Below are 23772 nucleotides of genomic sequence, written 5' to 3'. Positions count from 1 at the left end.
TATTAGATTCAAATGACAAATGATTGCCTGACACCAGCTGAGTTTCCTTGGAAGGGTTATACATGAGGCCACAAATAGCCAGCCAGCATGGATAGGACTGTAATTTTGACAATTTAGTAAGAAAAGTAGTAGAAAGAAGGTGACATCTCCTAAGTGAGCATTCAGAAGGAAGGCTCTTTGCCTTCTCATAATTTATGTTGCCATTCCTTTCTATTAGCTTGACGTGTAACATTGATTATACTGGAAAATATACATAAAATTTATTTCTAAAAGTTCTCTTACAATGCTTTTTTGTATATGGGGATAATTGTTTTTAAAAAATTATATCTGCTTAAACCCAACCATATCCATACAAAAGATGGTTTGACAGTTCTGAATCCTTAATAAGAAATTTTTCCTTTATATTTTTGTCTGGGTTCATAAAAACCTTGTTTTAGATTCACATTTTAAATCTAAATTTAAATAACTTTTAGGTTCCATCCTATGTGATCCAAAGAAGCTACAAAATATTCTTAATTATGATTTTAAAAAAGGAAGGAAGGAAGTAATAAGAAGACTGAAGTGAAGGTAGCAAAGGAGATATTTCAATCTGAAAATGACAAAACAATTATATGTGTGTATGAAGTAGACTAACTTCTCACTAATTAGCATGAAGGTTTTTTCTGCTTCCTTAATTCCTACACACCCTTTAGAGCTGAGCTCCAGCATTATCTCCTCAGGACTGCCTCCCTAATTACCATCCAGCCCTTTCCTCACTGTGTTAAACCCCCTCCATGTGCATGTTTCCAGCACCTCGTGATTTTTCTTGACTGTAATAAATAAGTAACATTGTAAATAGTTAATCTTTCCCTCTTCCTGCAGAATGAGAGTGCCATGAGAGATGGGCTCTGGCCTTTCTTCTCAGCTGTAACTGCAGGGAGAGCATAGCAACTGAAATCTGGCATCTTTCCAATCCTTTTGCTGAAGCACTTCTCCAGGCCCTGCTCAAAAGAACGCCTCTCTCACTACCGCCCCTGTAAGAGGGCAGACCCCGCATGACCACCCCACCCAGCACAAAGCACCTTCCCTCACCCCAAAAGTCAGCAGCTTTCTCCTGGCAAGTATTCTGAAGTCTGTGGATGCTTTCCACGCCTGTTTCAAGATTCTCGGGGGCAGCTTCCCCTACCATTCTGCCTTTGACCTAAGAAGGGGTCCAACTTATAATGATGCTAGTGGCTTAACTGATAAGGGTGTAAACAGCTAGACTTGAAAATTCTTTGAAAAGATTAAGAACACAACTCCTGATATTAAGAACATGCATATTCTAAAAAATCTTTAGGACTGGGGGTAGGGTGGACAGTTAAGTACAAATACAGGTTACAATGCATCAGAGTGTGGGAGAAACATTGATTATTACTCACTTTTTGGATACATTATATGAGCCACTGAATGCTGTTATTTCCATTGGCTGCCATGGAAATACAGACAAAATCAAATCCAATAAATGTTGACACAAAAGAATTAATTTTTACAGCATTCCAAGACTGGCAAATAAAATGGGTTTCTTAAGGCTCATTATGACCTTGTACATTTTTTGCATATCATATTTATGAGGATTCTGTGGGATTAGCCAATATGAACTCCGAGGGTGAAATCTTTTTAGCAACTGCAGCTTCTCAGAGGGTACTGAATTTGGTCATAGAGGCTCTTTGGGTTTTTCATGAAATAGGTCATTCCCTTGGTATGAGGCATAATAAGTGATACCCTACATGTAATTTGGGGAAGTGTATTATAGGTGGATCAGACTCATCTGATTGTTGTGATGACTATTTTGACTGGGTATCCAGTGGTTTGGAATGTTTCAGTGACATCCCCATGATCAGTGCTCTACAAGAGCAACGTGGTAACAAATTGGTGGGAAAAGTGGGAAGGAGTATAACTGGTTCCACAAAAGAAAGTGAAGAAGATGCATTCTATCAGATTTTAAAAGAAAACATGATATAAATTGTACTTTGGGACTTTACTGTAAGGAGTGCAGTTTTCTCCATGCTGAATACATTTGTAGAAAGAAGAAAAATGAGTATCATCTAGAGGAGTTTTGTACAGAAATCTCAAAAGAGTTCCTAGGTCCGGTGGTGAAGAGGGCGGTGACCCTGGACCAGTGAATGGGAGGAAAATGGAAGAGGGCTAGGATTCCTCCACCCTGAGAGATAGGGGATTGCACTACACTCTTAAGCAGTTTGGGGAAGGAGACTTGCTGCTGGATTGGGGTGATGCCGAAAACTTCATTGAGAAACATGGAAGAATAAGAACTGGCATCAGAAGTTCACCTGGAGAGAAAGGATCTTTTTTGGCCTAATTAGAAGTATGGGGGTAATCTATACCCACTGGAGCAACTGTTAGCTGATGGGGAAAGAAGGTGAGAACTTTTTGCAGGCAGGCAACTGAAGAGAGAGAGAGAGAGCAAACCAAGAGGATATCCCGGCAGAGAAAACAGGGACAAAGGCATTAACCCCAACCAGCTGTATCTGAGACCAGAGGCCATGAATCTTTTCTGCAGAGCTAAAAAATAAATTTAATTCTGATTGTCCGGTTCCAAGATGGTGGAGGAGCAGGAGACCTAAAGTTTGTCTGGTCCCAGAAATTCAGCTAGAGAGCTACCAAACCATTCTGAATACCTATGAATGCAACTGGAGAATGAAGAAAAGAGTAGCAGAAACTCAATGAACAGAAAAGCGACCACTTTCTGCGAGGAGGAGAAAAGATGGCGTAGGAGTAGGAGAACCTTTCCCAGCTGGTCCAAGTCGAGCTAGATATCTACCAGACCATCCTGAAAACCCGCAGAATCAGCCTGAGATGCAGGAAGATACATCTGGATCTCTATAAATGAACATCTCCAGTGCTGAATATTGAGGTACGAAACAGGGAGCCGTGAATCCGCGCACAGATATTGGAAGATAAACGGAAGGGGGAGGGAGCCGTCGTGCTCAGGCACCGGGAAGCAGTAGCCACTTGCACTGGGAAGCAGCCCAGACTAGAGGATCGGCACTAGAGAGAGCAGCCTGAGACCCTGAGCCCAGGTACACACGCGACCAGACTGAAAACTGGCGCCCCAGAGTGCACGCAAACCATACTGAAACAGGGAGCTCAGGAGTGCGCACAGGAACCGGGGACAGCTGGTGGTGTTAGAAGCACAAAGGACAGAGATGTGCCGGCCCTGGAAGTGAGGCCTGGGACACCAGCTATGGGCCGCACATCCTGGGACACTGCAGGGTTTTTAGCAGCAGCAACAGAAACAGAGTTAAAGTGGCCAAGAGAGCTCAGTGGAGAGTGGACTGTGATCTCTCTGTTCTGAGACAGAGGCTGGGATTAGGCCACTGCTGCTCTGACTCTCAGAAGAGGCACAGAAAACCGCCAGGGAAAGCCAACAGAGAACAAAAGCCCAGAAATACCAGCTCACATTGTGCCAATCCCCATCCCCCCTCACAGGGGATAGGGCAACTCTACCCAGACAGGCTTGCCTGAATATCAGAGCGGCAGGCCCCTCCCCCAGAAGGCAGGATGAAAAAATCAAGAAGCTGATATCCCTAAGGTCCCTATAAAACAATTGTGCAGTGCTGGGTCCTGGTCAATAATTTGGACCCTGGGCATCCCTGCAACATCTCCTCATCAGAGATGAGGAGGAGAAATACCTGCCCAGCAAAGAAAAGATAATGAGTCTGTGTCCTCTGCCACAGAACTGATGGATATGGACATAACCAAATTGTCAGAAATGGAGTTCAGAATAACAATGGTCAAATGATGTGTAAGCTTGAAAAAACTATTAATGAAAATATTAACGAGAATATACAATCTCTAAGGGCAGAAATGAGAGCCAGTCTGGCAGAAATTAAAAATGCTATGAATCAAATGCAGTCTAAACTAGAGGCTCTGACAGCCAGGGTAAATGAGGCAGAAGAATAAATTAGTGAATTGGAGGATGGGATGGTAGAAGAGAAAGTTAAAACAGAAACTTCCTCAAAAAAATCAAATCTCGAGAATGAAGATTACGGGAGATTACTGATTCAATGAAACGTTCCAATGTCAGAATCATCGGCACCCTTGAGGGGGTGGAGAAAGAGATAGGTCTAAAAGAAATATTTGAACAAATTGTAGCTGAGAACTTCCCTAATCTGGCAAAGGAAACAAGCATTCATGTCCAGGAAGCAGAGAGGACCCCTCCCAAGGTCAATGAGAACAGACGTACACCACGTCATGTCATAGTGCAATTCGCAAATATTAGATCCAAGGATACAGCATTGAAAGCAGCCAGGGGGAAGAAAATCCTTATGTGTAGAGGGGAAAATATCAGAATAACGTCAGACCTGTCTACAGAGACCTGGCAGGCTAGGAAGGGTTGGCAAGGTATTTTCAAAGCTCCATCTGAGAAGAAAATGCAGCCAAGGATCCTCTATCCATCAAGGGTGTCATTCAGAATTGATGGAGAGATAAGGACCTTCCAGGATCGGCAGAAACTGAAGGAATTCATAACCACCAAACCAGCCCTACAGGAGATATTAAGGGGGGTACTATAAAAGTAAAAAGGCCCCAAGAGTGATACAGAACAGAAATTTACAATCTATAGAAAGAAAGACTTCACAGGAAACATGACATCATTAAAATCATATCTCTCAATAATCACTCTCAATGTGAATGGCATAAATGCTCCCATAAAATGCCACAGGGTTGCAGATTGGATAAAAAGACATTACCCATCCATTGCTGTCTACAAGAGACTCCTTTTAAACCTAAAGATACATCCAGACTGAAAGAGAAGGGATGGAAAACCATTTTTCATGCCAATGGACCTCAAAAGAAAGCTGGGGTAGCAATTCTCATATCACACAGATTAGATTTTAAACTGAAGACTGTTGTTAGAGATACAGAAGGACATTATATGATTCTTAAAGGATGTATCCAACAAGTGGATATGACAATTATAAATATCTATGCCCCCAACAGGGGAGCAGCTACATACACAAGCCAACTCTTAGGCAGAATAAAGAGACATATAGATAATAATATGTTAATAGTAGGGGACCTCAAGGCTCCATGCTCAGCAATAGATAGATCACCTAAGCAGAAAATCAACAAACAAACAAGAGCTTTGAATGACGTACTGGACCAGATGGACCACATAGATATATATATAGAACACTGCACCCCAAAACAACAGAATACTCTTTCTTTTTGAATGCACATGGAACTTTCTCCAGAATAGACCATGTACTGGGTCAAAAAACAGTTCTCAACCGATACAAAAAGACTGAGATTATTCCCTGCATATTCTCAGACCACAATGCTTTGAAACTGGAACTCAATCACAAGGAAAAATTTGGAAGAAACTCAAACACTTGGAAACTAAGAACCATCCTGCTCAAGAATGATTGGATAAGCCAGGAAATTAAAAATCAGTTTAAACAATTTCTGGAGACCAATGAGAATGAAAACACATCGGTACAAAACCTGTGGGACACTGCAAAGGCAGTCCTAGGGGGAAAATACATAGCCATCCAAGCCTCACTCAGAAGAATAGAAAAATCTAAAATGCAGTTTTTATATTCTCGCCTCAAGAAGCTGGAGCTGGAAAAGAAGAACAGGCCAAACCCATGCACGAGAAGGCAGGTGATCAATGAATTAGAAACCAGGAGCACAGTAGAGCAGATCAACAGAACTACAAGGTTGTTCTTTGAAAGAATAAATAAGATTGATAAGCCACTGGCAAGACTTATTCAAAAGAATAGAGAAAGGACCCAAATTAATAAAATTTTGAATGAAAGAGGAGAGATCACAACCAACACCAATGAAAAAGGAAGGATCATTTGAAACCTTTATCAACAGCTTTATGCCAATAAATTAAACAACCTAGAAGAAATGGATGCCATCCTGGAAACCTATAAACTACCAAGACTAAAACAGGAAGAAATTGATTATTTAACAGACCAATTAATTATGAAAAGATTAAAGCAGTGATCAAAAACCTCCCCAAAAACAAGGGTCCAGGGCTTGACGGATTCCCTGGGGAATTCTACCAAACATTCAAAGAAGAAATAATACCTATTCTCCTGAAGCTCTTTCAAAAAATAGAAACAGAAGGAAAACTACCAAACTCATTCTACGAGGCCAGTATTACCTTGATCCCCAAACCAGGCAAAGACCCCATCAAAAAGGAGAATTACAGACCCATTTCCCTGATGAATATCAATGCCAAAATTCTCAACAAGATCCTAGCAAATAGGATTCAATAGTAAATTAAAAGTATTATCCATCAAGACCAAGTGGGATTCATCCCTGGGATGCAAGGGTGGTTCGACATTTGCAAATCGATCAGTGTGATAGATCATATCAACAAGAAAAGAGTCAAGAGCCATATGAACCTCTCAATTGATGCAGAAAAAGCATTTGACAAAATGCAGCATCCTTTTCTGATTAAAACCCTTCAGAGTGTAGGGATAGAGGGTACAATCCTCAATCTCATAAAAACCATCTATGAAAAGCCTATGGCGAATATCATTCTCAATGGGGAAAAGCTGAAAGCCTTTCCCTTAAGATCAGGAACACGACAAGGAAGCCCACTCTCGCCATTATTATTCAACGTAGTACTAGAAGTCCTTGCAACAGCAATCAGACAATAAAAAGGGATAAAAGGTATCCAAATTGGCAAAGAAGAAGTCAAACTGTCTCTCTTTGCAGATGACATGATACTCTATATAGAAAACCCAAAAGACTCCACCCCCAAACTACTAGAACTTATAGAACAATTCGGTAATGTGGCAGGATACAAAATCAATGCTCAGAAATCAGTTGCATTTCTATACACAATGTGACTGAAGAAAGAGAAATTAGGGAATCCATCCCATTTACAATAGCACCAAAAATCATACGTTATCACGGAATTAACTTAACCAGAGATGTAAAGGATCTATATTCTAGAAACTACAAATCACTCTTGAATGACATTGAAGAAGACACAAAAAGATGGAAAAACATTCCATGCTCATGGATTGGAAGAATAAACATAGTTAAAATGTCTATGCTACCCAGAGCAATCTACACTTTCAATGCCATCCCGATCAAAATACCAATGACATTTTTCAAAGAACTGGAACAAACAGCCCTTAAATTTGTGTGGAACCAGAAAAGGCCCCAAATTGCCAAGGAAATGTTGAAAATGAAAAACAAAGCTGGGGGCATCACATTGCCGGATTTCAAGCTATACTACAAAGCTGTGATCACCAAGACAGCATGGTACTGGCACAAAAACAGACACATAGACCAATGGAACAAAATAGAGAACCCAGAAATGGACCCTCCCCTCTTTGGGCAACTAATCTTTGACAAAGCAGGAAAAACATCCAGTGAAAAAAAAAAGACAGTCTCTTCAATAAATGGTTCTGGGAAAATTGGACAGCTACATGCAAAAGAATGAAACTTGACCACTCTCTCACACCATACACAAAGATAAACTCCAAATGGATGAAAGACCTCGATGTGAGACAGGAATCCATCAAAATCCTAGAGGAGAACCTAGGCAGCAACCTCTTTGACATCGGCCACAGCAACTTTTTTCATGACACATCTCCAAAGGCAAGAGAAACAAAAGATAAAATGAACTCGTGGGACTTCATCAAGATAAAAAGCTTCTGCACAGCCAAGGAAACTGTCAAAAAAACTAAGAGGCAGCCCACGGAATGGCAGAAGATATTTGCAAATGACACTACAGATAAAAGTCTTGTATCCAAGATCTACAAAGAATTTCTCAAACTCAATGCACATGAAACAAATAATCAAATCAATAAATGGACAGAAGAGATGAACAGACACTTTTCCAATGAAGACAAACAAATGGCTAACAGACACATGAAAAAATGTTCAAAATCATTAGCCATCAGGGAAATTCAAATCAAAACCACACTGAGATACCACCTTACGCCAGTTAGAATGGCAAAAATTGACAAGGCAAGAAACAACAATTGTTGGAGAAGATGTGGAGAAAGGGGATCCCTCCTACATTGTTGGTGGGAATGCAAGTTGGTACTGCCACTCTGGAAAACAGTGTGGAGGTCCCTTAAAAAGTTAAAAATTGAGCTACCCTATGACCCAGCCACTGCACTACTGGCTATTTACCCCAAAGATACAGATGTAGTGAAGAGAAGGGCCATATGCACCCCAATCTTCATAGCAGCATTGTCCACAATAGCTAAATCGTGGAAGGAGCCAAGATGCCCTTCAATAGATGACTGGATTAAGAAGTTGTGGTCCATATATACAATGGAATATTACTCAGCCATCAGAAAGAACGATTACACAACATTTGCAGCAACATGGATGGGACTGAAGGAGATAATGCTAAGTGAAATAAGTCAAGCAGAGAAAGACAATTATCATATGGTTTCACTCATTTGTAGAACATAAGAAATAGGAAGATCAGTAGGAGAAGAAAGGGAAGAATGAAGGGGGGGTAAACAGAAGGGGGAATGAACCATGAGAAACTGTGGACTCTGGGAAACAAACTGAGGGCTTCAGAGGGGAGGGGGGTGGGGGATTGGGATAGGCTGGTGATGGGTATTAAGGTATTACACGGTGCACTGGGTGTTATATGCAAATAATGAATCATGGAACATTGCATCAAAAACTGGATATGTACTGTATGGTGACTAATATAACAGAACAAAAATTATAAAAAAAATGAATTTAATTCTTGACCTAAAAAAAAAAAGAAATCTCAGAAGAGTGCCCAGTAGATGTATATGTACAAGATAGAACCTGCGTTTAATGATTCCCATTGCTAACGTGACATTTGCAATTCTCACTTTCAGTAGTACAGAAACATTTTGCTCAAAATGCAAAGAATGGATGGTGCCTGGGTGGCTCAGTCAGTGAAGTGTCCTACTTTGATTTCAGGTCAGATCATGATCTCAGGGTTGTGAGATGGAGCCTCACATTAGTTCCATGCTGAGCGTGGAGTTGAGATTCTCTCTCTCCCTCTTCCTCTGCACCTCCCCTCAACTCACAGTCTCTCTCTAAAAAAAAAAAAAAAAAAAAAAGCAAGGAATGGTCCAATTAAGGATTACTATGATAAACGAGACAGGTTTTTCACCTGTGGTATTTCAGGCATTAATTACAGAAAAAGTGTTCGCCAGATGACCAATCATGCCAAAGAATACAATGTGTCAGTGCTAAGAGCATCCCTATTATGACAAATCACAGTTCCCTAATTCAGACTTGAATGGATAGCAACTATAACACTTATCAGTGATGCCATCAGGCTTGCATGATGTTGGAAGAGTGAAAACACCTCATGTGGCAAGAATGGAATATGTATTCAAAGGATCTGTCAGTATATATCAGTACTTAAGATGACTGTCATCAGGAACAGCACACCCAACCGAGATATGCAGCAATATGAAATACTGGCATTATAATGGGCCTATCTTTCTGTGAGTATCATAGAAATGGAGGAAGCTTAACATCAACTGCCTGGAAATCCCATGATGTCTTTTCTCAGGCAACCATTGAGGTCACCTTTCATAAAATAACTTCTGAAAGACATGAATAGAAAGGCATGTGTCATATACATGGGATACAGCTATAAAGCAAAATTACCTTATTTTCATTTTTTCAATATAGCTATGGCATCTTTCTCATTATCTTGTGGTCACTTATTTAACTGACAAAAAATATTATATGTTTTTCCTAAATCTTAAATTGAGCTTGCTTATAAGTTTCTATAATGTATTTTGAAAATGTCAGGGGGAGTCAGAACCATTAATTGGCTAAGAATTAATATCACTTTTCATAGGCTTGGCTTCTTTAGATCAGACGATGAAATGCCACTTCATATTAAAGCCAAGTGGAATTTTGTTTTCTTCCTACACCTAATACAGACAATGAAGAAATCCTGTCTGGTAACCCACCTTGTCATAAAAACATGAAATAATGTATGCTAGGTTATCTATGTCAGCTGCATCAAACCACCTGCATCAAAATTATCTGTGGAGCTTGTGTAAATACATATCTAAACAAGCAAACAAACATTGACAGTGTCTAAGGAAGAAATGTACTTATCCATATTTTAATCTACTGAGATAATCCTAAAACTATCTATGGTATGCAGCAATCATTAAATTTCTAAATTCTACTTTCGTAGTACAAAGTTTGGCATATAGACTGTGAGATTCCAATCATATTATGATTTTTAAAGGAAAATACTAGATGAACTTGAGTGAATATTTAACCATGGCCATGGTAACAGTGTTATCTGATCAGTTTCCACTATTTATAAGCTATGTAGTTATATAAACTTCCAAAGTCATTTCATCATCTCTTAGCCAATCAGGTTCCTACAAAGTTTACAGTTACCCATTCAACTCTGTAGAGTTAGAAAGTACTTTAACAATACCTTGATTAGACTCTGTTAAATGCTTTTATCTCCCAAAATTTTGGCCATTTAATTTTAGGAAAATAAGTTCTGCAGGAGAGGCAGCACATTATTAACCCTACCTGAACCTCTTTCCTTATCTGCAGTCTTACAAAAAGAGTAAGTAGTAACATATGTTGAGTTATTGGCACAAAGCATCCACTCAGGGGCACCTGGGTGGCTCAGTCGTTAAGCGTCTGCCTTCAGCTCAGGGCGTGATCCTGGAGTCCTGGGATCGAGCCCCACATCAGGCTCTCCCGCTGGGAGCCTGCTTCTTCCTCTCCCACTCCCCCTGCCTGTGATACCTCTCTCACTGGCTGTCTCTCTCTCTGTCAAATAAATAAATTAAAATTTTTTTAAAAATCATCCACTCAATAATTGGTAATAACATAGTTGTTGTTACTATTCAGTGGTCAAAATCTGTGTTTGGCCTTCTACATGTTGCTATACCTGCTAATGCTTGATTGTTTACAAAGCTTATACTATGATGTAATTGGTAAAGGTCAAACTTGATATTGTAAAGTCACAAAGGAGGCTAGACAATTTTGTAGTTACAGACCTACAGTCTGTCATAATTTAGCCACTTATTGATAAAGTCAGCATATTCATTTGATTCTAGACTTCCTCATCAATATGAATTGCTATAATTGGTGTTAATGTCAATCAAATTGCATCTTAAAGCTTCATGTATGTGACTCTGGGGTCTCTCTTCGCTTACAGAATCCCCCTTAATATTTCTTTCAGGGCTGGCTTGGTAGTCACGTATTCTTTCAGTTTCTGCCTGTTGTGAAAGCTCTTTATCTCTCCATCCATTCTGAATGACAGCCTTGCTGGATAAAGTATTCTTGGCTGCATGTTCTTTTCATTTAGTACCCTGAATGTCTTGCCAGCCCCTTCTGGCTTGCCAGGTTTCTGTGGACAGGTTTGATGTTAATCTGATGTTCTTCCCTCCATAGGCAAGGAATCTCCTCTCCCTGGCTATTCTCAGGATAGTTTCTTTGGCTGGAAAATTTGCAAGCTTCACAATTATATGTCGGGGTGTTGATCTACTTTTATTGATTTTTGGAGGAGTCGTGTCTGACTCTTGGGCTCGAATGCTTGTTTCCTTCCCCAGATTAGGGAAGTCCTCAGCTATAATTTGCTCAAAGATACCTTCTACCTCTCTCTCTCTCTCCACCCCGTAGGGGTTCCCAATAATTCTGACATTGGAACCTTTCATGGTATCATTAATCTCTCCAATCCTTTTTTCATGTGTTATTAGCAGCCTATCTCTGTTTTCCTCAACTTTCTTCCTTTCCATTAGCTTATCTTCTAGATCACTAATTCTCTCTTCTGCCTCATTTACCCTGGCTGTTAGAGTATCCAGTTTAGACTGCATCTCATTCATAGCATTTTTTTAGTTCAGTCTGTGATGAGCACTTATACACATTAGTTGTGTTTATTATACACAACTAATGAATCATTGAACACTACATCAAAAACTAATTATGTACTATATGTTAGCTAACTGAACATAATAATTAAAAAAATAATAAATTTAAAAAATAAAATTCACAAATAAAATTTAAAAAGAAAAGGTTCATGTAAAGTTGAGCCTTGAGAAATTATTGCTAGGATTTGCAAATTGCAAAAAAATAACTGATCCCACTATGCATACAAACTAGAAGAGTTGTTACCAGTCATCTTTCAAAAACAGGAACCACAAATCCTCCAGATTTCTAATCAAATTTAAACTTTGGCAAACTGGAAATAAGAGCATATGTGACTTAATTTATAAACACATCTTTGTTTTTAGAATTTTGCAGTTCAGACTTTGGTAACATTCCAGTATTACTCATTTGGAAAAATAAAGTTTATATTACAGCTTAAGTGGTGCTGCTAAAATATAAATTCACACCAACATTAGAAATACGTAAATATCTTTTCATAATTGAACAAGTACATATACATACTTTTATTTGGTTAAAGGCATGGGAAAGGTTGGTATGAGGTGCCAAGTCTGTTTTCTTAAGGATCCAGCAGCTGCAGCTAGAGTAGAAGAATTTAAAAGATGTATACATGCAAAAAAGGGGTAGCATAAAGTTGAGAAGCACTGATACCCTTCCAATAAAAAAAAAAAAACTAGTACCAGTTCCATTTCCACCAATATAGGCAGATAAGTTATCCTAAAGAAAACTTTCTACCTCAAAACACCCAGAAAGGTGATGGGTGAAATCTGTCACATATCCTTTAAATTGGTAGCTGAACTTACAATAAGAAAATGTCCAGGGGCCAAAAAACAAAGAGAAAGCTGAAAATCAGAATTGGCCTTTGTAACCCTGGAGGCACTTACCGAACACATAGGGATTTGGATTTAGCAACCACACAAGGACAGAAAAGAAGACCTGGGCCGAAATGAGAAAACAAGAACTAAATAACATACATAATGCTTATGTTCCTAAAAGGGCACACCCTTAATGAAAGGATTAAATTGGAAGAAAAATCTGCTCACTAACAAAGGAGGATGAAAAGTAAGACTATATGTTTTAGCCTAGATGCTGTTCTCATAATCATCAACTTACCTTCATGCAGATTTGGATTTAATTTACTCTACCTCCAATAAACCAAGAAATAAACAAAATATGGGCGCCTGGGTGGCACAGCGGTTAAGCGTCTGCCTTCGGCTCAGGGCGTGATCCCGGCGTTATGGGATCGAGCCCCACGTCAGGCTCCTCCGCTATGAGCCTGCTTCTTCCTCTCCCACTCCCCCTGCTTGTGTTCCCTCTCTCGCTGGCTGTCTCTCTCTGTCGAATAAATAAATAAAATCTTTAAAAAAATGAATAAAAAAAAAGAAATAAAATAATACAAAATGAAGTGGCTGAAAAAAAATTCAAATGTGTCAACAGTCGCAATAAATGTAAATAGACTAACTCAATTAAACTAAAAGAAATTTTTGGTTGAATACAAAAACAAAATCCCCTACAAAAAAAAAAGTCTAAAACATAAAAAAAAACACAAAAAATCGGAAAGAAAACAATGAAAAAATATATACCACAGGGTGTTGAATGAAATAACATTAGAGTAGCTATATTAAAATATAAGTCGAAGAACATTATCAGAAGAAAGAGAATCACTACCTACTGACAAAAAGTACAGTTCACCAAGGAGCTATAACAATTTTAAGTTTATATATAAGTTATAACATAGATGCAAAATACATTTTTAAAAATGACAATTACAAGGAGAAAATCACAAATCCAGATTCACAGTGAGCAATTTGAATATATTCCTATCAGAAATGATAGATTAACCAGACAAGAAATAATTAAGAATTTAGGATATGTAAAGAACACAATTAACAATGTTGAATAAAGGTACATTCTTAAAATACCAAACCTAACAATAATAGAAAGTCCACTCTTCTGACCAAATATTGACCTTGTATCAGGCCATAAGGCAAGAGTCCATACATATCAAAATATTAAGTATCATAATATAATAATCAAATGAAATAAATTTAAGTGAGAAATTTAAAAAAGTTAGAAAACAACAAACAAAATAAGTCAAGCAGAGAAAGACAATTATCATATGGTTTCACTCATTTATGGAACATAAGAAGTAGGAAGATCGGTAGGAGAAGAAAGGGAAGAAGAAGAGGGGGTAAACAGAAGGGGGAATGAACCATGACAGACTATGGACTCTGGGAAACAAACTGAGGGCTTCAGAGGGGAGGGGTTGAGCGAATGGGAGAGGCAGGTGATGGGTAGTAAGGAGGGCACGTATTGCATGGTGCACTGGGTGTTATACGCAAGTAATGAATCATGGAACTTTACATCAAAAACTAGGGATGTACTGTATGGTGACTAACATAATTTAAAAAATTACTAAAAAAAGAAAGAAAACAACAAAAGTGATAATCTGCTCAGAAATTCAAAAATATATTTTCAAGACTAAAGATAAAAGAAGTCAAAATGGAAATTACAAAACATTTAGAACTGAATAATCCTGAAAATACTATATCCAGAAATTTGTGAGAGGCAGCAAATAAGGGATATAATGCTAAGTACTTATATAGGGGAAAGTGAAAACTGAATAGCTACATACTGACTTTAGGAATTAGAAGTGTAATAAGTCTAAGTACGCTAGGCAGAAATAATAAAGATAAGGGCAAATACATGTACAAAAGAAATCAGAAGTATCATAGGTAGAAAACATAAAGCTCTTTAGTTTGAAAAGTAAAATTCTGGAAAAATTAATCATGGAAAAAACAGAAGGCACAAATCAAATAGTAGGGGCACCATAGTAGATATGCAGTCAAAATTTTATAGAAAATAAGGAAATAGTGTGAAAATCTTTATTTTAATGAATCTGAAAGCTTGGATGAATTGAAGAGTTTGCTGCTAGACATAACCAAAATGGTGAAGTAGGAGACCCTAGCCTTTATCCCCTGACAAAGCTCATCAGTTTGCCATGAAGATACACTCCTAGAAACATACACCATAGCCAGGCTGAATCATGAAAAAACAGAAAATCTGAACAGACTAATAATGAGTAAAGAGATCGAATCAGCGATCAAAAGCTCCCAACAAAGAAAGGCCCATTACCAGATGGCTTCACAAATGAATTCTATACAACACTGAAAAAAAAAATCAATGCCAATTCTTTTCAAACTCTTCCCAAAAACTGAAGAGGAGGGAAGACCCCCAACTCACTTTACAATCTACAATTATCCAGATACCAAAGCCAGATAGGGATACTACCAGAAAAGAAAACTGCAGGACAGTATCTCTGTCAAAAATAGATACAAAAATTGTCAACAAAATACCAACAAACTGAATTCAACAGCACATTAAAAGGATCATTTATCATGATCAAGTGACATTTATATTTGGGATTCAAGAATAGTTCAATATATGCAAATCAATAAATGTGATATAGTACATTAATAGAATGAAAGAAAATGTCATGATATTCTTAATAGATATAGAAAAGTCGTTTGACAAAATTAAAAATCCTTTCATGATAAAAACTCTCAAGAAATGGGGTATAGATGGAACATACCTCGACATACTGAGGGTCGTATATGACAAATCCACAGCTAACATTGTACTCAGTGGGGAAAGTTTGAAAACTTTCCCTTTTAGATCAGGAACAAGGACAAGAGTGCTCACTCTCACCAGTCCTAGCTAGAGCAGTTAGGCAAGAAAAAAGAAATAAAAGGCATCCAAGTCAGAAAGGAAGAAGTAAAATTGTCTCTGTTTGTTTATAACATGACCTTGTATATACCAAATCCTAAGGACTCCACCAAAAAACAAACAAATAAAAAACCTGTTAGGATGTGGAGAGAACTCTAGTACATTGTTGGTCAGAATGTAAATTGATACACCCACTATGGAAAACAGTATGAAGTTTCCTCCAAAAATTAGAAAGAGAATTACCATATGTTCTAGCAATCACACTTCTGACTATATCCAAAGGAAATGAAAATAAGATCTCAGAGATATCTATACTGTCATGTTCACTGAAGCGTTATGCACAATAGCCAAGACATAAAAATAACCTAAGTGTCCACCAGGGATAAATGGACAAAGAAGATGTGAAACACACACACACACACACACACACACACACACATTCGCACACAGAGTGGAATATTATTCAGCCATTATTCAGCCATTAAAAAGTAGGAAATCCTGCCATGAAACAACATGGATGGATCTTGATAACCATACCTCATTTATTTAATTGGAATAAGTCAGAAAGGCAAATACTGTATAATGTCACTTATTTGTGGAGTTCACTGAACTCAGAAATGGAGCAGAATGGTGGTTGCCAGGAGCAAAGGAATTAGGGAAATATTTATCAAAGAGTACAAACTTCCAATTTTAAATTGAGTAAGTTTTAGAGATCTAAGGTACAACATGGTGTCTATAGTTAATAATATGGGATCGCATACTCAAAAGTCGCTGTGAGAGGGGCGCCTGGGTGGCAGAGCAACCGGTTAAGCGTCTGCCTTCGGCTCAGGGTGTGATCCCAGCGTTATGGGATCGTGATCCCAGCGTTACGGGATCGAGCCCCACATCAGGCTCCTCCACTATGAGCCTGCTTCTTCCTCTCCCACTCCCCCTGCTTGTGTTCCCTCTCTCTCTGGCTGTCTCTATCTCTGTCAAATAAATAAATAAAATCTTTAAAAAAAAAGTTGCTGTGAGAGTAATAACTAATCTTACTGTCGTAAACATTTTATAATCTATACATATATCAAATCATTGCATTGTAGGCCTTAAACTTACACAATGTCACACGTCAAGTATATCTCAATAAAGCTGGAAATAATCAAAAATAAAGAAGAAATAAACTGAAAATCTATGATAGCTAAACAAATTGTGTTAGTAATATGATTGATTGAATTATTTGTTCAAAATACTTGCTACATCCCTTTACCAAGCCCTCCTCGTAGGAAGAGCATGTTTCCCTCCCCATTGATGGTCTGTTTAACCACATGACTTGTTTGGCCAATGAATATGAGCAGAAGTGACATATGCTATGTCTGAGAAGCAGCTTTCTTTCACCTTTCCTTGTGTCACTTTTTTTCACCTTTGACTTACATCATTGAAATGTGCCCAGTGTTCATAATTGAATAAAATTCTGATTTCCTGCCCAAGTGTCTATAATGAGATCCTGCTATAGCACTTCAGGATGTCTCAAATTTAAATCTTCTTTTCCTTAGAACACTCCAGTTTTCCTATCTCACCAGCATCTACTGTCATAACCACTGCAATCATCCCTGAATGAGTATTTCCATGGTGAAAAATATCTATGTATCAGGAAAAACCACTGACTCTCAGGCAAATGCTTAAATATTTCTTTCTTTCCCTGCCATCCTCCCCACTGATGTTACCAGCTCAAATCATTATTACTCTGCTTCTCCTCTTACAATAGTTAATTCCCCACCAATTCACAATATAGCTTTCTTCTCATCAGTGGGCAGCTGTGTGCCACACCCTGCCATTAATTTTTATGAGTCGTGGATGTTGGTTTTCCATTTGCTCTTACACATGGTTTTCTAATGCTGACACTGGTCTTCTCATGCTGGTTAGTTTATTTTCCCTATTTGTTAGAAGCAGGTCAAAAATCATTCAAGGGGAAAATAATAGAAGGCTGTAATTTCAGTTTGAGTCACATAGGAGTAAAAAGAAAGGTTAGAAATCAAAGGCACACACTCCATTCTTCCTCGAAATTTACTTCCCAAATCAAAGCCAGAACTCAAATCACTAAGATTCTGCCCATCTTTAATGAAGGAGAAAAAGTTCCACAATGAAGCCAGAACACAGCCAGAAAGCATGTTATGGTCTTGAGTAGAAAGAAACTTATAGTGGCAAACATCAATTGGTGCCAACCATCTGTTATTACTGTAAAAAGGCAAGTAAAGGCTGCTGCCAGGGCCTCACAAGCCAGAGACCCAGGCTTCCTGAAACCCATGAAGAACACTGTTAGAGGGTCTCTGGAAATGTCTTTAGGGCAGTTGCCACACCACTAACACGTGGACTAATTAAGCAGCTTCTGCTGTAATTAACTTTATGGTCAACATTTTGTCTGGTCAGAAATGGAAAGACTATTTTTAACTATCTTAAAAGTGTACATTCTTGGTCTTAAAATGGAAAGGCTAGTAGAAGTCCCTAAAACTAAGATTCCACATATTTTAAACAAAGCTAATTTCCTGGAATAGCCTTCTGCTACAGGGAAGCTATGAAACGTGTATCTTTCTATAACCTTTATGAAGATTTCCTTCATAGCTTTATATTTTAAACACTAGCCTTTCCATTGCTATAAGCCAATTGGAAATATCCAGCAGGCAAACACTGGTAGTTCTATTCAGACCCTATTTGGCCAAGCATCTAAAACTGAAACTGTCTCACTGACTAAGGAAAGAATTGATAGGAGGTATCTATAGACTTATAAAAGCATACAAGGGTACCTAGCCATTTTTGACTCATGAAGTCCAAACTTTAGAGGAAGAAGAAGGTTTAGAATCTCCTAGCCCACTCAATTTACAAATTAGCAAGGCTATAGTGGATATCTATTGTATTTGCCGGCTGAGCATCCCTTTCCTGTTCTGGTGACAGACTCCACCTCTCCTGGGAATGAACCATAGCACCCCTTGCCCTCATCCTGCCCTCACCAGGGGATGAGCACATTAAGCAAACTATGTCAATCAAGAGCTTTATGGAATCTAAATTGGAGCCAACTCCCCTCTAAGGCAGTGTCCCAGAAGGACACATCAGTTCCTGACTCAAGTATCCCTGGAGCCACTTTATTCTCCCAACCTGGTTGCTTCCTTTTTCCTTTGCTTCCGTGAAATCTCACGTATCTTTTGAGGAAATTCATCCTGCTTCATCCCCACTTAACTTTTTAAAAATTCAATTAGCCAAGGCATAGTAAGTACATCATTAGTTTTTGATATAATGTTCAGTGATTTGTTAGTTTAGTGTATCATCCAGTGCTCATCATATCACATGCCCTCTTTAATGCCCAACTTAACTTTTGCTTAAGTTAGTCAGGTTTGCTTTTGGTTTCTGTAACCAAAGAAACTGAGACAGAGACCCTGTCAAAGGTAGAGGGAAACATTCTCAGTTGTTTACTTCTGACCATGCTCTATGCTGCACAAAGCTGGTTTTATAAGCAGGCAGAGCAGGTAGCCAGCTATGAAATATAAATGACACTCTCACATAGCCAAAAACTATGATTTTAACAAAGTAACCTTACTTGAAATGCTACCAATTTAGAATTAAAAGTGGTTCTCCTAAAATAAGCCTGTGACTTATTCATCATTTGATATCAGATTGACGGCTTGCCCCAATATCTGACAAAGGTAGGCTTTACTAGATAGAAATATGAATGGAGGGGCGCCTGGGTGGCACAGCGGTTAAGCGTCTGCCTTCGGCTCAGGGCGTGATCCCGGCGTTCTGGGATCGAACCCCACATCAGGCTCCTCCGCTATGAGCCTGCTTCTTCCTCTCCCACTCCCCCTGCTTGTGTTCCCTCTCTCACTGGCTGTCTGTATCTCTGTCGAATAAATAAATAAAATCTTAAAAAAAAAAAGAAATATGAATGGAAAATGAGAAAAGTTGGACAGAATGGGGGTGGGTAGTCTGGGACAACCAGAAGTGTCACCCAACACCTAGTATAAGAAGGGGCATCATCCTGTGTCCCTGTGGCCTTAGGATCTTGCTAAGGTGCTTGCAGCCCCTCCTGATGGGGTCTCCTGTCTCCAGTTCCACCACCTCTCCTCAAATCCACCTTCTCTACAGAGGTCCATGACCAATTTTGAATACAAATTTGGTCTTCACTCACCTCCTTTATCAATGATTCACTCACTGCCTCAACTAGAGGGTAAAACCCAGTTCTTCAGCATGGATTAGAAGGCCTTTCATGATCCTACTCTTCACCTTGTTTCTTGCCACTGCCCTATGTTTGCTCACATTCCAGCTCTACCTGACCACCTGTATTTTCCTTCACCTGTTCCACTCACCCTCCCTTTGTGCGGTTGTAAATGTTTTCCTTTCATCTGGAATGCCGTTCCCTCACATCTCACTGGACTCACACTATTCCCAGTATAAACTCCTCGGGTATCACCATTACCAGCAAGACTCCCAGGACCCCTTCGTTAGGACTAGGTGTCTTTTTTCTCTTTTCCTATATTATCTTAGAATTTTACTCTAACTAAAATATACACCACAGACTCTAATTGTCCGTTTATGGATCTATTTATGGATCCATTTATGGATCAGGGCTTAGGGTGTCATTTATCTCTGGATCCTCAACACCTAGAATATAGTAGGCCCTCAGTAAATGTTAGTAAATGAGGTTCAGTGTTCAGAACTGAATTTAATTTTCCTTTTCTGTTTTTAAAGCACTTCTTCACACCTTTATTCTTTATGAATAATACCGTTATTCATCCATCCTATCAACCATGCTGAGAATTCAGTCTTTTCTGTTTCTCTCTACCTTTAAGCATTCTGCACACCTAGTGGGCTAAACACCCTAACCAAAGAATAACATTTATATCCCAGAGGAGTAACTATTCACTTATCTTTTCCGCACAAGTTTATGAGACACCATGAGTCTGCATTACCTACAGCAATGCCCTTGTCATTTGAGTCTTCTGGTTTGAACTTTGGTTTATTAAAAATAGTAGTTAGTTATTATGGTGTCCATTTGCTGAGGGAACCAAATCCTCTGGGGTTAGTGATAAAAGCTTTAAATGGTACTACATATCAAAAAGATAGGAACATCCGCTGCAATAAAATTATCACCTCAGGTTAGGAAGAAGGGACAGGCCTAAATTGGAGTTGGTGGGGATTAACATGGGGGAAGGCAGGAGCAGCTGGTAGACATTCTACCTTGAGCACATAGCATTCAGAGTTTAAGATTAGCATGTCAGAGACCTTCTTTAAAACCACAAGCTCCTTTCACTCTTTTCAACAGCTGAGGCTTCCAGCTGAGAGTCAGAATACTTGCCTATCTTAGAATATTTCCCTGCTCAGTGATTGATATGTTCTCTACTGTTGTTGGGATGTGGGGAAAAAGCACTCTTATATAAGTTGCTAGAAGAAATGTGAATTGCTACAGTCTTTTTTGAACAGCAATCTGGCAATTTCTTTTAAAATTAGAAATACACATACCCTTTGACCCAGCAATCCAGCTCCTAGGAATCTATCCCACAGAAATAAAGGCATGAGTATGTAGGGAAATAACAGAGCCAATATTCAGTGAGCACACACCCGTACAATGTACCAGCCAGCATCTGCTCTGATTGGTCTGTGCCTGTGCCATACCGGTTGTTAAATATTTTTAATGCCACCTCTGGATATATAAATAAAATTTTACATAAGTGAGATTTTTTAAATTATGAGCACTTTTTTCCTTACAAACTGTGTGTGTGCATGTGCCTTGCTTCTTTCCACCTCCTCCATATCCCCAATCAATATTTTTTACTCTTTTGTGCTCGTATTATTCATACATAGATGTATACACTTATGCACATAAGATTTGGGGAGACTCATTACTTATTTTAAAAAAGAGACCATATATATATGTACAGCTTGATTTTCTCTGTACATTTAGAAATCCCTCAGTTAACCTAGAAAATTTAACTCATTCTTTTTAATTTCCATGTAATATTTATAGTCTGGATGTATTACAGTATGCTCAGCCATTCTCAGATTGATAAGCGTTTGCTCTGTTTCTGCTTTTCCCTCGATCATGAAGACTGCTACAACATACATCCTTGTGTTACCAATCTGATAGGGGAGATGTTCCTAATACGGAGGCAGAGCATATGTTCATATTTTAGTGAACCCTTTGAATTTGCATTTCTCTGAATTGCTTTTTCCCATTCTTATTGTGTTATCTTTTTTGTAACAATGTAAAAACTTCATATATTTAAATATTATTTCTCAGGCGCATCACAGAGAAGCTATTCTGTCTACTTTGTATCTTGCATATGGTATCTCTTACTATTCAAACGTTTTTAATTGTTATGTAATCAAAAAAATCAGTCTTTCGTTTTATGACTTATAGGTTTTCTATCTTGATTTAAAAGTTCTTATCCCAAATCTAGATATATTTGACATTTTTCTGCTGAATGGGTAAGGAGAACAAGTAAGAGAGGACAGGGGAGGGAGAGAGAGAAAAACTATTTCTGGGCTTCCTCTTCAGTTGCACTGATGCAATTATCTTTACAGAATATCTCTTTTTGTTCATTATTTTGGAGAAAATAACGTTTGTACGTGTTAAATTTTTTCACCCAAGAATATGGTATGTAATTCCATTTTTTAAAGTCAGGGGTCAGCAAACTATAGCCCATTGGCCAAATCTAGCCATGCCCATCATTTTTATCTTGTCTGTAACTGCTATAATGCTACAGCTGAAGCTGAGCAGTGGCAGGGTTGAGTAGCTGCTATGGAGACCATACGGGCCACAAAGCCCGAAATATTTACTATTTGGTCCTTTACAGAAAAGTTCGCAGATACCTGGTTTAAATTATAATTTATATCCTTGAGTAAAATTCTATGGTTTTACTCATAAGTACCTTTCTTGTTAAATTTATTCATAGCTACTTTCTAATCTTGGCGATAATGGCATTGTTACAATAACATAGTTTCCCACCTCTGTTTTTGATTGATTATTGTTATTATATGTAGAATAAGGGTATCACATGTTTTTTATGTGCCAGGTCCTGTCCAAAACACTTTTTACTATCACAATTCATTTAATCCTCACAACAAGGCCCACCACTAGATGCAAGCAACGGCCTTCCATAGATTTCACCAGCACTTCTGTGTGGCCCTTGGTTAGACTTCTCTCTGATCCTCCATTCTTTCCCTTTTAGACCTTTATTCTCCCCAGCTTCTCCCACAATTATTTCATGTCAATTGCGATGCTTCCCCAATCAAATACACATTTTTTTCTTCTTTCTGTGTTCTTTTCTCTTTGCCTTTCTTTCCAAAATTCTTTTTAATTTTTTTAAGATTTTTTATTTATTTTTATGAGAGAGAGCGAGATTGAGCAGGCACGAGCAGGGGGAGGGGTAGAGAGAGAAGAAGGCTCCCTGATGAACAAGGAGCCTGATGCGACACTTGATCCCAGGACCCTGGGATCATGACCTGAGCAGAAGGCAGATACTTAACTGACTGAGCCATGCAGGCACCCCCTTCCAAATGTTTAAGTTGAAAGCTTAATACATTTGTTTCCAACATTTCTTGTGCTCTAATAAATATTTTAAAGCTACACATTTCCCTATAAAAACTACTTTAGCTGTGTGCCTCAAATTTTGACAGATACTTTTTTTAAAACTGTTAATGGTAGTTATCCTTTTTTAAATTTAAAATCAATTAATTAACATACAGTATTATTAGTTTCAGAGGTAGAGTTTAGTTGCATATAACACCCAGTGCTCATTACATCAAGTGCCTTCCTTAATGCCCATCACCCTGTTACCCCATTGCCCCACCCAACTCCCCTCCAGCAACTGTTTGTTTCCTATAGTTAAGAGTCTCTTATGGTTTGTCTACCTCTTTGATTTCATCTTATTTTATTTTTCCTTCCCTTCCCCTATGTTCATCTGTTTTGTTTCTTAGTTTCCACATGAGTGAAATCATAGGTGTTTGTCTTTCTCTTACTTATTTTGCTTAGCATAATACCCTCTAGTTCCATCCATGTCATTGCAAATGGCAAGGTTTCATTCTTTTTGATGGCTGAGTAATATTCCATTGTATATTGTATATACATACCACATCTTCTATATCCATTCATTGACAGTCTTTTAAATTTTCTTTAGTTTTAAATATTTTCCA

Source organism: Ursus arctos, unplaced genomic scaffold (genome assembly GCF_023065955.2).
Source record: "Ursus arctos isolate Adak ecotype North America unplaced genomic scaffold, UrsArc2.0 scaffold_12, whole genome shotgun sequence".
Classification (NCBI taxonomy): domain Eukaryota; kingdom Metazoa; phylum Chordata; class Mammalia; order Carnivora; family Ursidae; genus Ursus; species Ursus arctos.
The sequence above is the reverse complement of the archived record's forward strand: the minus strand, read 5'-3'. Positions refer to the sequence as shown.